This window comes from Nothoprocta perdicaria, unplaced genomic scaffold (assembly GCF_003342845.1).
Source record: "Nothoprocta perdicaria isolate Ctin4 unplaced genomic scaffold, notPer1 scaffold_30, whole genome shotgun sequence".
Lineage (NCBI taxonomy): Eukaryota > Metazoa > Chordata > Aves > Tinamiformes > Tinamidae > Nothoprocta > Nothoprocta perdicaria.
The window spans coordinates 1,748,562-1,762,380 of record NW_020455533.1 but is presented as its reverse complement, the minus strand read 5'-3'; the positions used below and the strand labels follow the sequence as shown (position 1 = coordinate 1,762,380).

Below are 13,819 nucleotides of genomic sequence, written 5' to 3'. Positions count from 1 at the left end.
TCCCACACCTCTGCCCATGGTAACAAAAATGCAGAATAAAAAAAAAGCGGTGCTGGGAAAAAGGATCAAAATTCGCATAAGCAACTGAGATTATGGTTATCTACCCTGTATGCAGAAGCTCCAGAAGCCATCTGTGTAAAAAACACCATTGCATTCCTCCAGTTGCCCTTGGAGGGCTCTTTGTCCTTCTCCTCTCCTGCTGCATTCTGTGACACTCTTTCGCTTGCCAAGGGTGCTGGTGCCATCTGGAGTTTTTCTTTCCTTTCCCCCTTCTGGGAGTGTAGGCTGGGGCAAGCGAGCTCGTGTCTGGAGCAGTTAGCTGCTTCCCTGGGATATTCCCAAGACATAGTCAGGCGAGTAAGTCCCCGGTGGAAGCAAGGTGGGAACCCAGCTCACTCACCGAGGTGACAGTGCCTGGCGAGACAGCATCTTGGGACACATCGGCCCTTCCTTCCATCAGCAGCCCCACTCTACAGCTGGAGGACTTCTCTGCCCCCAACTCTCTGCACATTTTTCCCACTAGTGATAGTCCTCATGGCAAATATCTGTCTCCATTTCACTTTCCTGGTGTTGTGGGTAGCTAGTCTCCGTGCTGCTGCACTGTAATTCATTTCGGTGTGGAGCAGAGTCAGTTTTGGTAGGCTTTGTGAGAGTGGCGTGACAGCACTTAGGGCTGCCTCTGCCCCAAATGGCTCCCTATAGGAATGATTTCCTGAGGAGCATCTTTACCCAGGATGGTTTTGATTAAATGACCCCCGTACCTATCTCTGTATATATAGATGCACACATATATAAAAAGCAGCGATGAAATAATTTTTTATACTAGACATCTCTGGTGCAAGAAATACATTTTTTTTTAATTATTATTATTATTATTTGGTAGTACTGTTAGCTTCCCAGGATTAAATTCCAGCAGTAGTGCACAGTGCTTCCCTTGCCCCTCAGTGCAGGAGAGGTGCAGTACTGAGCAAAACTAGCAGAAATTCAGAATCCAAAAGCTTCTGTCTGTTTTAAGAGCTACTTCATCCTAAAGGTAGAAACTGTGCAAAAGGATAAATCCTCTGGAAAAAAAATGCAGGTGTTTCATTCATGCTCTGTTTATCCTTCTTTGTTTGCTATATAGTCTTCCTTCTTTCACCTTAATAAATAGAAGAATTAATGAAAGCTTTTTTTGGCACCTTGACAATTACTTTCATGTAGCCGTCAAAACGAAATGTGAACAGGATTGACAATTTCATTTATCTCTGTGATAGAAATGCAAAGTAAAGAATTTGTAACAAGTTGTATGTGCATCACAAAAAGGGCAGCAAGGCCTTTCCCAGCCAGTGCAATTTATTTACCTCCTTTCAAAATCAGCTTCTCATTGTGTGCCCACAAATCTGCCTACTCTGAATATGCATTCAGAGAGAAGGAAAACAAGACAACTTTGAAAGGGTATTGCATAGGAAATTGCAAAAAGTGCTTTCTAATTACTTACTTAGAAGTTTTCTCAAATTGGACAGTGTATTTTTATGCATTTCAATAGAGTATAAAAATGTGCTTTGCTGATGGCTATGGAAAGGAAGAGCTAGGCTGAGATTCCAGCATGGTACAGAGGTCCACTCTCCACCTGCAGCAGTGTTGCTGCACATGGCTCTGTGTGACCAGGCTCAGAGAAGGGTCTCATCTACAGAGATGTTCGAAGAACAGAGGAAATTATGACCCTGGTCACAAAATTAGTGACAGGCTAGAGTGTGCTGATTCATACATGCTGTGATTGCACGTCACTATATGGAAAGGAGCATGAGATGAAGGGGCTGAAAGTAGGTCTCCTTCTCAGGAGCTGGTGCTTCTTCTCCATCCCAGATGCTTCTCCATCACATGTGCAGGATGGGGGTTATTGGCTTTTGAATGTAGGTTGCTCCATGGATTCTAAATCCCTGTTGAAAAATCCCCACATTTTGCATAGCATGTTAGAAGGGGTGACCCAAAGGGGCCAGCTGCAACCTGTTGTCACCGCCACTAGATGCAAGCAGGGGCTCCGGGTCACTGCGCTGCACCTGCCGAGTGCTTCTGAGTGGCCTTGGGAGTCAGGAAGAGATCCCCATGGAGCCCAGCAGTGTCACAGGCCCCACGGGCCTTCTCCTGCTGAGAGGTCTGGGTGGAAATCACTGGCACTGCTTTAAATTTGGGTGTCGCCGTGGCCTGCCAGAACCTGCCAGAAAATGTGAGCTGCTCGGGTGTGAGGTGAGCCCTGGCCATGGACAGCTGAAGGGACAGCCGTGAGCTTCGTGCCTCCCAAGCTGCTATTTTCTTTGCTTTTAATAACATCATAGCGAGGGGGTTTAACTAACACTGGTTCCGCTTCACCTCCATTACTGTTCACAGTTTCCCTGGAACAAAGGTTTTCCTCGTCCTCTGCCCTGCAGGTTCTAAGATACAGCCTCTCCCAGAAGACTGTAAAGCCAAAGACTCACAAAACCTCTGGTTCAAAGGCAGGTACAAAGCCCAAATCATTGCTGAGTCCGACATGAAAAGGACTTTTGGCAGCGCTACTGTGCAGTATCAGGAAAACCTTCCTCCCTCCCCTCTCTCTCTCTCTCTCTCAGCACCCGCACAAGTCAAGTGTTGAAATAACAATAATTCTTTACTGGAAGCAATGTTGCATTTCATGTGCGTTCTCTGTCTGGCATTTCATTGAATTTGCAAAAATCTGACAAATGTAACCAACCATTAAAATGTGTAATAACAATGACAACGAAGAAAGCATGCTTTGGAGGAGCATACACGTGTAAATGCAGATGATGAAGAAACCTAAGTAGAATTTCTGACTCATGATGAAGAGACTGAATAATCTGGTCCGACAGTTTTAGTAATTTGTCATTTATTCATAAACTTGTACTGTAGCATCCTTTCTATTTATTTTGAGTGCAATGGCAAAGTACAGATGCACAGAATGCAGACAGAAAGCTAGCTAAGAGATAGCTGTAGGACAGATGGTATCCTAGATTTGTAAGAAGGTCTTTCTATAATTAACAGTGGATTCAGTGGATTCATTCCATCCAAAACATTTGCTCATGTAATGTGCTTTTGTGTATTAACAATGTGATGCTAAAACCTAACAATTACTTTGCAGAATTCATAAAAATATGGACATCTAATGTGTTTGAAGAGTAAAAGAGGAATGACTAGCTATGTTTTTAATTTAGCAAGATTCATTTTGTAAATAAGACTTTTTTTTTCCCCAGGCTATAATTTCTAATTATATACCTGAATAAATCCAGGCTGTGGTATTAACATTGCATAAACTACAAAGGCAGTTTCCTGTCTGTTTGGAATAGTGTGAAAATTTTCCATGCAGTACAATCTAATACCATACAAAGATATAGCCCAGCCAGTTGCTCAATGGTTTTAGAAGCAGCTCTGTGTCAAAAGTGCAGCTATTTTTCTACCTGGATAAGCTACAAGTTCAAGTGCAACCGAGTGAACATTTTAGTCATAACCTCTACCATTAGACAAAAAGTCTGAAAAGGTATCAGCTATTGCTCAAGAAAAGGTCAAAAAGAACTGGCAAAAAGCCCGAGTTCTTCGTTGCTGGATACAGAGGTTAATTCAAGTACAGCAAAACAAAGCGAAGATCTTGCACGAAAAGATAAATAACGATAATTATTAAGAGCACAAATGATGAGTGCAGCTGCCTTGGAGGGGGATGTTTTGCAGGCTGCGTTGGGGCCCTGACCACAGGGTGCAGTTAGCCCACAGTTCTGCTTTCATTTGATGGTTTCACATTGGCAGAGAAACCATAGGCATGAGAAAAGCTTCCTTATGCAGAAAAATGTTGCTTGTTATTATCAGGACTTTCAGTAATCATTAGTTAATCCATGATTCACTGTGATGCACTTGACCAGAGTCTCATTAACTAGCCAAGCCTGCCTAATTGACTTGGCATTTTTCATCCATGCAACAAGGCCGTGAAGTTGGACTTGAAAAGACTCCTTCCCTGACAGCAGAAATTAGTTTACAAAGTTGCTACCAGCAGTATGAAATAAGGTAATTGATCAAGCAGATAGTAGATTATAATATTGATAGTCAATAAAAAGATGAAGCATGCAAAGTTTGAGGATTTTAGAGGCAGCAAGGATTAGAGATGTAGTTAGTTCTCACAGGTGGCTGTCACATCTCTGGTGCGATGTTAACGGCATAAGCCACACGTGTGATCCAGGGGCAAACGCAGAGGTGCTGTGGCACGGGGCAGGGTTTTGGGCCTGCCGGAGGTGCACAGAGCTACGCGCGGCGTCTCCCGTGGCTTAGAGCAGCCACTGGCCAGTGGGCCCGTGTGCAGATCCACAGCACAGCTGGGGAGGGGTGTTACTGAGGGGCAGTAAAAACAGACAAGCAGAAGCATCTTGCGTGGAGCGCGCATGCACAGAGTAATAATGCAGGCAGAAGAGCCTGCATTTCCACATGCAGCGGCAGGAGTGGAAAGCATTGGAAAGTGCAGTCACAGCTGCAGGAAAAAAATAATACTGCTTTTGCTAGAATACAACGTAATGTATATATATATATACAGTATATATACATATTTGGAGTTTTCCTTGCAGAGTCCAGTCACTAACAGTATTGTGGCTGAATTAATTCTGGTTATAGCTGCTCTCAACTTCGTCATAACTGCTTTTTAGTTTTTACATCAAAACCCAAATTCCACAATGGCAAGAACAACTGAGTGCTCATCTCCTAAAAAAAATGAAAGTAAAACTGAGCCTTTTTGCATACTGAAAATACCCATCTCTAACTACTAGTGTAAAGAATTTATTTAAACATGTATCTGTTTTACATGGTGGATTAATCTCAGATTAGTAAAGCCCTTAATACTGTATTTAAGTAGCTGTAAATATTTGAATTCTAATGTTGTTTTTATAGAGTCATTACTGCTTATTTCAAATACTTTTCTGCTTAGTGATATAATTTGTGCTGTGGTTAATCAAAAATATGCTTTTCTCCTCCGCCTGTTGGTTGCAGTAGGCTGAGCGTGGGTGTTGATGTGAGCAGCCTGGAGCTATATGGGTCAGGACAGACTGTGGGTTGGCAGCACGGGGCGAGAGCTGAGTCCTGCAGTGCCCCTGGCCCTCACAAATGTCACCCTTATGGCCTTATTCCTCACAACACAAACTTGGTCCTTTTATGCTTGAGGTCTGTCTGCTTCTGTTTCCCCAGGTCCGTCCTCTAGGTTTGAATGGCTGTCCCCTGTGAACTGGCCGTGAATAAACAGCTTGAGAATTAGTCATTCTGTATGAAATTCTTCTCCACACAAGAGGCTTAAATGGGAGCAAAGTGATGTCCTAGCGTCAGCACTCCTGCCCACAGAAGGGACAAGGTAGGAAGACACCTATTTATAGCTGCAAACACATTTAACTAACACAGTTGCCTGATTCAGCCTCCTCACAGTTGGGAGAGCTTTCAGAGGGCAGCATCTGGAGGCAGAGGCAGGCTGAGCCCTAATGGGTGCTGCTCTGAACAAATAACATGTTGCAATTTAAGAAAAAAAATGCATGTAGACCAAATTGTTCCTGAATCACTTTGAGAGAGCTATTTTCGCATCTCCACTGATTCTGTTCATGAAGATCTTTTGTCTTGGACTCTTTTCCAGGACGCTTTTGCAGATAAATTGCTGGAACTTACGTAGTTCTATGGAGGTCATTATCAGTATTTTAAACTCACAAAACCTAATTTAAAGTTTTGTCAAACTCTCCTGAGTGTTTCACTGAATCCATCTTCTCTTATGTTCAGTGCCTACTCTGTTGTGCTTTGTCTGTAGCCAGTATTTTCTGTTCTCCATTTTTCCACTTGACAAGCTTCTGCCTGCTAAAAATTGACTATTAGTTACCACTTTGGATTGCAGCATTCATAGTGTGTGCGTACTAAGTGCATTGCTAAGATTAGTTAGGTTTTAGCATTCTCTATTTTTATCTTTAAAAAAGGTTGAAGGAGAAAACACCATCAGAAGTTAACCAGTTAAGATCGGGGGAAGGGAACTGAAGAAGTGTTGTTTTTCAACTCACTTCCCTGTGAACAGTGAGGAAAATTCAGAAGGTGAACTTCAGAGAACGTGCACTCCAAAGCCACCAGTCTTTCAGTTCTGATCTTTTTTTCCCTTCATTTGTGGCAGCATCTCCCCAGGTCTCCTCAAGCCTCACTCTCATGGGCCTCTGTTCCTGTCACCAAGGAAGTGATTCAAATCCCTTAAGTTTTGGTGATATTGTTGTTTCTTTAGAGCAGGACAATTGTTTTAAACTTGGGACCTGCAGGAAAATCATAGAGGAGAAAAATGGCCAAGAGAAGGAGCCCAGCCAGGACTCGGAGTGCATGCGAGAGAAGCGCCACTTGCAGATACAGCGCTCTGGTCCTCAGGGCCCTTGCCAGGGCTCTCCCTGTTCCCAAGCTTTGGAAATAATTGCACAAATCTTTCTTCCTGATACAGCTTGCTCACTGCTTTCTGCTTCTTCTGGGGAAAAGTAGTTCAATTTGCGGAATGGATTCATTCTCCATCTCGGTGCCTCCTCCCATGACTATGAGATGTTAATGTTTCAGCAGGCTCCTGCTGTGTCGCTTCCCCAAGAAGTGCTGCTTCCTCCGTGTGTATCAGCCAGCAGCTTTCTGACTGCAGTGAGCGGGGAGGAACAGGAGGACGTAATTGGTCTTGTTTGAACAAAATAGTCATTCCAATTTGAATTTGAGAGCCATGATCTCTAGCAGTCTGCCTGAAGCAGTGAGTAGCAGGTTGATCCATCAACCAGCTGAAGAGATATATTATTGATGAAAGGGCATCCTTTCACATTCCCTTGCCTGTCCAGTGCATCCAGCCCTTGGAAGTTGGGAAGGACACGGAGCCAGTTGAGTCATCGTGCCCATGGACAGGCTGGTTTCTTCTTATGGCCAGGGGAGATGAGAAGAGCAGCACAAAGTTTATATTTTATTTCATGAAAAGCAAAAAAAAAGATTCAAAGAAATAATTCAGAGCGTCTAATCCATCTGTGTGATAGTAGGTCAGGTGTTTCAGCTGATAAATGAAGACATCAACTTATTAGCCCAGTTTTGGCAGAATTATTAAGAGTATGTTTACATTCAGGCTCATTAAGGGAGACATCTAAAACCTGAAGCATCCAAAATTCATGGATGCTTTCTGAAACTGGGCTTCAGTGAGTTGTGTGGCATTCATTCTTTTATTAAGGAGATAGGTTTTGTGGTTTAGGCAGAAGGCTGCTGGGGAGAGTTCTTAATGAAAGCATAGTCTTGAGTTTTAAAGGAAAATTAAACGCTGAGAAGCCTTTCTGAGTGATAACTCAGATTCGGGGTGTTTGATACAAAATGTTTGTGCTGAATGTTTTCCCGTATTTTATGCAGAGCGTAACTTTCTCCTCGTATTTTCACTTTTCCTTACACTCTCTTTTTGCTGTAGTGTTAATTGGCAAGATGGGTCTGTGTACATTTTCTGATTGCACTTGCTTAGCAAAGGCCATATTTTAGCTGTCTCAGCTATCCAGGTTTGCTCCACCTGTCAACACCTTTTCTCTTGCTGTCCCACTCATCCATGCTTCAAAGACTTAGTACATTGGCATGCTACCTACTTAAATCCTTAACAAAGTTCCAGTATCTTTGTCTTTTTGGCATCTACCCCCACATCTGCAATGCTTAGATTACTTTTATAAATATATTTAGTATGGAAAAAACTACAAACAGTTTAAAGGACAATAATTCCTAGTCCAGTTCTAACTCCACAGATCTCATGCAGAGATACATAAATACTCATGTAAATTCTGTGATTCTGTAAAGAGATATATAAAATGTATTTTGTTTTATTTTAAACTGTGATTAACATGATTGATCCTGACAAGAGGCCCCCAAGGAAGGTCCCCACACCTCTCTGGATACCTGGTGTGGTGGGGCCAACGCAGAGAGGCCATCCTGCTCCAGAAGGCTTCATGGTGCTGCCTTGCCTGCTTCTTGCCTGCTTACCTGCCATTGCCTCTCACTTGTTCTGCAAGAGTACTCTGCCCTCACTTCTACCAGCGCTACACCTCACAGCCACACTGGGAAATCCAATAGAGCAGTGTTTAATCAAATCTCTCTTTCATATTAGCTTTAGTTTCAGTCCTTGACTGCAAAGATGCAAGAAATATCCACTTAACAATGACCTTTTTTTCTTCCAGTAGTTTATCAGATATTTATTATTAACGAAGAGGGAAAAAAATCAATGCATTCTAAACAAATAAAACTCATTTCCCCACCTCCAGTTAATCAGGTTTTATGTGGTTAGTATCTGTGATGTTGCAGTAATTATACTAATTCTCTAGCCATCCATTGAATCTCCCTTGAAAAACTGGATAGATACGACTTGAATTTCTAATCCTTTTGATTTTTTAGCTTTGTATTTGTACAGAGCCTAGCATGATGAGATCCTGGCAAGGCAAATAATAAAAAAGAGAAATAATTTTAGCATCTTTAAAAAATTCAGCGAACTTTCCAGTAAGGTTCTCTCTTGCACTTAGGTAAGAAATCTAGTCTTTACTAATAGTATTTTGGCTGCAATTCCTCGTTACAGCACTTTGTGAAAGTGATGAATCAGGATGTTGGTAAATAATTGTTAAGAATACTTTTTAGGCTCAAATGTGTAGAGTTTTAAGTTTTGTCAAATGTTTATCTCTTTGAAAGAGTGATGATATTTCTTTTCCCTGGAGGATGGACAGGTGTTCATTTTTAATTTATAAAATATTATTTTATAATAATTACTATAAGAGTGCAAAATATGATGATGCAGCAGTAATCTGATACAGTTTCAATGCATGCAGAGCCCAGTGTTTTCTGTTATTCCCAAGGTCGAGTTCGGTTGGCTTTTACCCTGCCTCTGCATCTCTAGGTGATGCACTTTGTTCAGCTCTTCCCACTGAATTTGCTGCACCCTTTTCGTGCCCAGGGGCTGCCTGAGGGAGGAGATGTGTTTACCTGGCAGTTCAGTCAAGCCAGGTCTGTCCCTACCGAATCTGCTCCGTGCGCTGGGGGCATGGCACATGCCCACAAACCACCGAAGAAAAATCGTCCGGCGCCTTGGCACCATTTGGTCCTGCTCTCTCACAACCGTGCAGCAACAGAGGTGACAAAGCCGCGCGGACGGGTGGCTGGGGCACAGCCAGCCCACGGGAAGTGTTGGGAGTAGCGGCCCCTGCGCTGCCAAGACAGCCCCAAGCTGCCACAGCCCCTGCTGCTCTGTGACCCCACGCGCGAGTGGTCCTACGTGGGGCCAGTTGATACCTTCATCTGCTGCCTTCTTGCTCTTAAGCGTTGGGCTGGCAACGTCGTGCCTCGCTCCTTAAGCCCCCCGTTAAGTTTCCTTTGTGGAGTTTCTGATGGCTTTCGATTCTGCATAAGCTTGGGATGCTAGAAGATGAGTTATCGTGTTATTCTGAACATATAATGCCTTCCCTTTCTTTATACTCTTGCACGACTGTCTTGTCCTGTTCGATCGCTTAACAAAGAGTATCAGATACGAGTCGTAGATAAAGTAGAAACAAATGTCAATTAAAAATGCATTTGCTGCATAAAGCAAGAATTGTCTAGTCAAAATGTAAAAATGTACTTTCCAGCTTAAATCAGTTTTATGGAAAGTAAAATATTTTGGTGGAAACTTCTTTTATCCAAACTAAGAATGAATAAATCTGGCAAAAGAGGTATCATAGTATGACGGTTTTAACTCTGAATTTCCTGACGTAAGACCAATCAGTCCTTTCTGAAATATTGTGTGAGGCTTCTGTCCATCGTCTAGACTAGAGAATAACCTCAAGACAGTGCAGCCCACTCTTTGCAGATGGGAAATCAGAAAGTAATCATGTATATTGAAAACAGTGCAGACCCTTTGAACTTGCAGCATTTATGACCTTTTACAAACTTCTTAGGGGAATAGAAATATCCTGTCATTTCTGTTTGGGCCTGATTAGAACTGTAACTCCAGGGGAGGGGAAGGGGAAGGAAGGGAAAATGCAATTATTCCTCCAGAATTGATGTTAAACCAGTGACATTTTAAAAGCAACCAGGCTGGCAGTTGCCAGTCTATTGTTAGGAGCTACGCTGAGGCAGAAACTGCGCAGGGAAGGTCACTATGCTGCAAGCAGAGACATGAACGTTTTAGCATCTCTCTCGTTTCCATCCAGTATTCACTCCTGCTCCTCACCTATTTTCCAAAGATAATAGACTTTTCAGGAGCTGGCCGGCATCCCATCAGCACAGGAGCTTCCTGGGGACACATGGCAAGCTCTGGAGGTCGCCCTGGCCGCTCGGCAGGGAGCTCTGAGCGCTCCCTCCTGCTGTGCCACGAGCACCTCACGCTTCCCGGGATGCACCTGCTGAAGCGCCCTCTTGCCACCTCAGGAGAAAAGCTGGCCCCTGGCTGCAAAAACGCCTCAATCTAATGAGAAAAATGAGGGGGAAAAGTCCGTGACGAGCATCTAAGAATAGAGTGCTTATTTCTGCCAGCGGATTTAGGGCAGAGATGCCTGTTGCCTAAATATGGTAGAAATACTTTGTGTGCTGTAGAGCTTTTACACCAACCCAAGGTAAATGTCTTATCTCATCTGCTTTGTGTGTGCAAAACTTGGACGATTTTTGCAGTTTTATAGTTTTCGAAGGTGACCCGAAGGTTTTACTTTCTGAATGGATTAACTCTGAACAGCAGGGTACGAATTAAAGGCTCCTGAAGCAGCCATTAGGAAGTATTTTGGTTATTCAAATAATGGAGCTGCTAACCATTTAAAAAATTACAGGGAGAAATGTTCTTAAATGTCATCAGCTACCAAGTGCTGGAATTGCTTATGGGATTTCATGAGTTGCTATAAAACATGGTCCAGCAACAGCGAGAGCAGTTTTGCATTATGAGACCTGTAATTCTCAGTGTCTGCTTAAAGTGCCTGATACTCATCTGCTGTTCACGGCCTTTGAGCTCCTGAGGTCCAGCACGCTCCTATTCTAGTATCAAGTGAGGATTTGGGTTTAAGCCTGAGTATGAGTATGTTGAAGAAAAGTTATCTATGTTGAAGAAAAGACAAAAATAACTGTTTTAGATGGAAATTCCCTTGGAATCACTCAACAGCCCTTTTCACATTCCTTCTGGCTCCCCCAGAAAGCAGCATTACCTCGTACCTAGGAAGCAGTGTGGAGACTTCAGTGCTTCGCTCTGTCACCATGTCCTAGGGGACAGTTTAGGGATGGAGTTACCTGGATAGAGTGCCTAGAGGTCCTCCTGCCAAGCAAGGCTCCCATGTTAAAACTTACCCTCCAGCGGAGAGAATCTCCTCTACTCAGATTTGCTTTGGGAGTGCAAAGCTATGGAAATGCTGTAGGATATTTCTGTAAAGGCAACTGATTTCAGCTTGCCCGACTGTAAAATATTAGTACCTGTCTGCCACATAGATAATGTAATAATCGACTGATAGTTAAAGCAAAAAATAATGTAATCAACAAAACAAAGTCTTCATTTCAAGCACCTGGACGATTTCCCTAATTTCTCTGAGAACTGCAGCACAGATGCTGCAAAGGCAGCTTCTCTCCATGACAGTCCTGCCTCGCACCCGCTGCTCGGGGCGTGAGCGTAGGTGATAACTTCTGTGCAAGCAAGCCCCTCTGGCTGGCAGGATCGAATCACTAAATGACTTCAAATGTTGTTACAATTGTAAGAGCAGGAAGATTTGGTAGAACACTTGCAATCGCCCCCCAGTATAACTTTAATAGAGGATCAGACATAAAATGCCTGGTCTTGTCTTCCTGATTCCCTACTTTAACTGCACACACAGGTACCATCACTTCAGTGTTCAGCTGCTACATATATAATCAAATTTGGTAAGTAGTAAATACAGTAGAACTGAATTTAACAAACCAAATGTAATGGTATAAATCAAGGAACTTATTCAAGATAAAACTGTCTTCACTTCAGCAAAACAGTTATCGCAGAAACAACCTTAGATTTATTAAAATAGAAATAATTTAAAATGTATTTGTCTTTTATTATTACTTTTTTTTATGTTTAAGAAAGAAAACCCACTTAACATGAACTGGGTATTTTTACATACCCAGTTTATGGACTTTATGGACTTTAACAATGCTGTAATTTCAGAAGATTTTTCCCCCCATGTCAATTTAATATTAAATTAATCTTATTTTTGATGAAATTGAGAAAAAGTTTTTCAAATATGATTTCATTATATGTCATTATTTCATGTATACCTTTATATCTATTTAATGTAAAAATGTATCCATCGTAATTTAACATAAAAAGCCAACTACTTTCTCAATGCATCTGGTTCTTAAAGGCAATCAGAATCCTTTGCCAGGTTTAGTTATTAAGAAAGTAGCAGAAAGCCATCAGCTACAAACAGCTTCCATTTGTCAGTTATTATTCCTTAGGTATTTTTTGCCTTTGAATGTTGAGTATATGACAAGGTGTTTTGTTTACCCATTAGGTGTTATCTAAGCACTGCACTGATGAGCCAGACACCAGGTTGTGTGGAGAGGAGCCAGCTACCCCATGCCTGGGATTGGACACGGCAGACTGCTTGTGCTGAGGTTAGTTAATGCAGTGCTGCTTCCCTGGATGTGTCTGATCTGACTTCCTTTCCTCGGCAGGGTTTGGCAGGTAGAGCACTGCACCAGGACTCGGGCAAGCGGTGAGAAAACTCACTGCTAGATGACTTAAGGCAGTAAATAAATAATGGTGCTTACCTCCTACACAAAGCACACTGAGTGAAAGTGAGACATAAGGGGATTATTAGATGGTATGACTACATGGATTTTAATAATTATCACGTTGAAAGCTTTCTGTGGTTGGTCGGGACAGACTCCACCTGCCTGGGCTCTGTCTGCTGGCAGAGGTCAAGCAGCAGGTATGGAGAGGAGCAGCGAGTCACTCTGCGGATGAGCTGCCGTAGGCCTTTCAGAGAAGTATTGCTACATTTAAATCGTGGTGTGATCAGTAGAAATGACTGAAAATGTCCTGAATAAATAATTTACATCAGGAAATAGGGATTTGATGCAATTTCAGTGTTCCTGGGCACCACGTGAAGCCTATTGAAGCCTCCTGATGGAAACCGGGCCGGCGGCTTTCCTCGCTGCATGCCAGCAGCTGGGGGGCTGCCCAGCCACGTCCGCCTCCAGCAGGCTCCCTGGCAAGCCAAGCTCGCAAGGAAGCTGGATACTTGCACGCATTTAAAAACTGGCTTGATTTAGCTATTCCAAAATGAGCGTTTCTAAATGAGTCACTCCATAGAAATCCTCACATACCCAGCTTTGCATGCTGATGCAGAATGAAAGCATTAAAAATATGAAGTAAAGTTTCTGCGGGTCATAAAATCCACTTCCTATGCCATCCCAGTGATTAAATGGAGATGCGGCTGAATAAAATGGTGGCTCTTAATATAATTTCAGAGAAAGAAAAAAGCTCAAAGACTTTAGAAGGGCATCTCAGATTTGTTGAATGCACTGTCCCCTCCTCACTCAACTGCAAAAAAAAGGCAAGCTATGGTTCACAATTGCAACTCACTGTAATGACTTGTGAGCACTTCAGTGTTTTAACTGGGAAATTTGAGGAACAGCAGATGCCCAGAAACAGGCTCTCTTTATGATACTGTGTTCTAAAGCAATGGGGTCTTTTCCCCTCAGTGCATTTAGCGGGCAGTGAGCACAGTGGACGGAGCAGAGCGCTGAGGGGCGGCCGTGGCGCGGCGCGCCCGCCCTGCTGGCCCCGGGCGGTGCTCGAGCACCGGGCACCCTGGGGCAGCCCGCGGGCTGAAGGCCTTTGAAG

At 43.1% G+C, this 13,819-nt stretch overlaps 1 long non-coding RNA gene across 1 annotated transcript in view; it reads left to right on the top strand.

The window, feature by feature from the left end:
- LOC112949867 overlaps nucleotides 1–12,983 on the top strand; it is a 111,172-nt gene extending 98,189 nt beyond the window's left edge. The window contains exons 4-5 of the long non-coding RNA XR_003249896.1: nucleotides 5,194–5,353; nucleotides 12,483–12,983. This is a non-coding gene — a long non-coding RNA (uncharacterized LOC112949867). The remainder of the gene's footprint in view (nucleotides 1–5,193; nucleotides 5,354–12,482) is intronic.
- The last annotated feature ends 836 nt before the right edge of the window (nucleotides 12,984–13,819 follow it).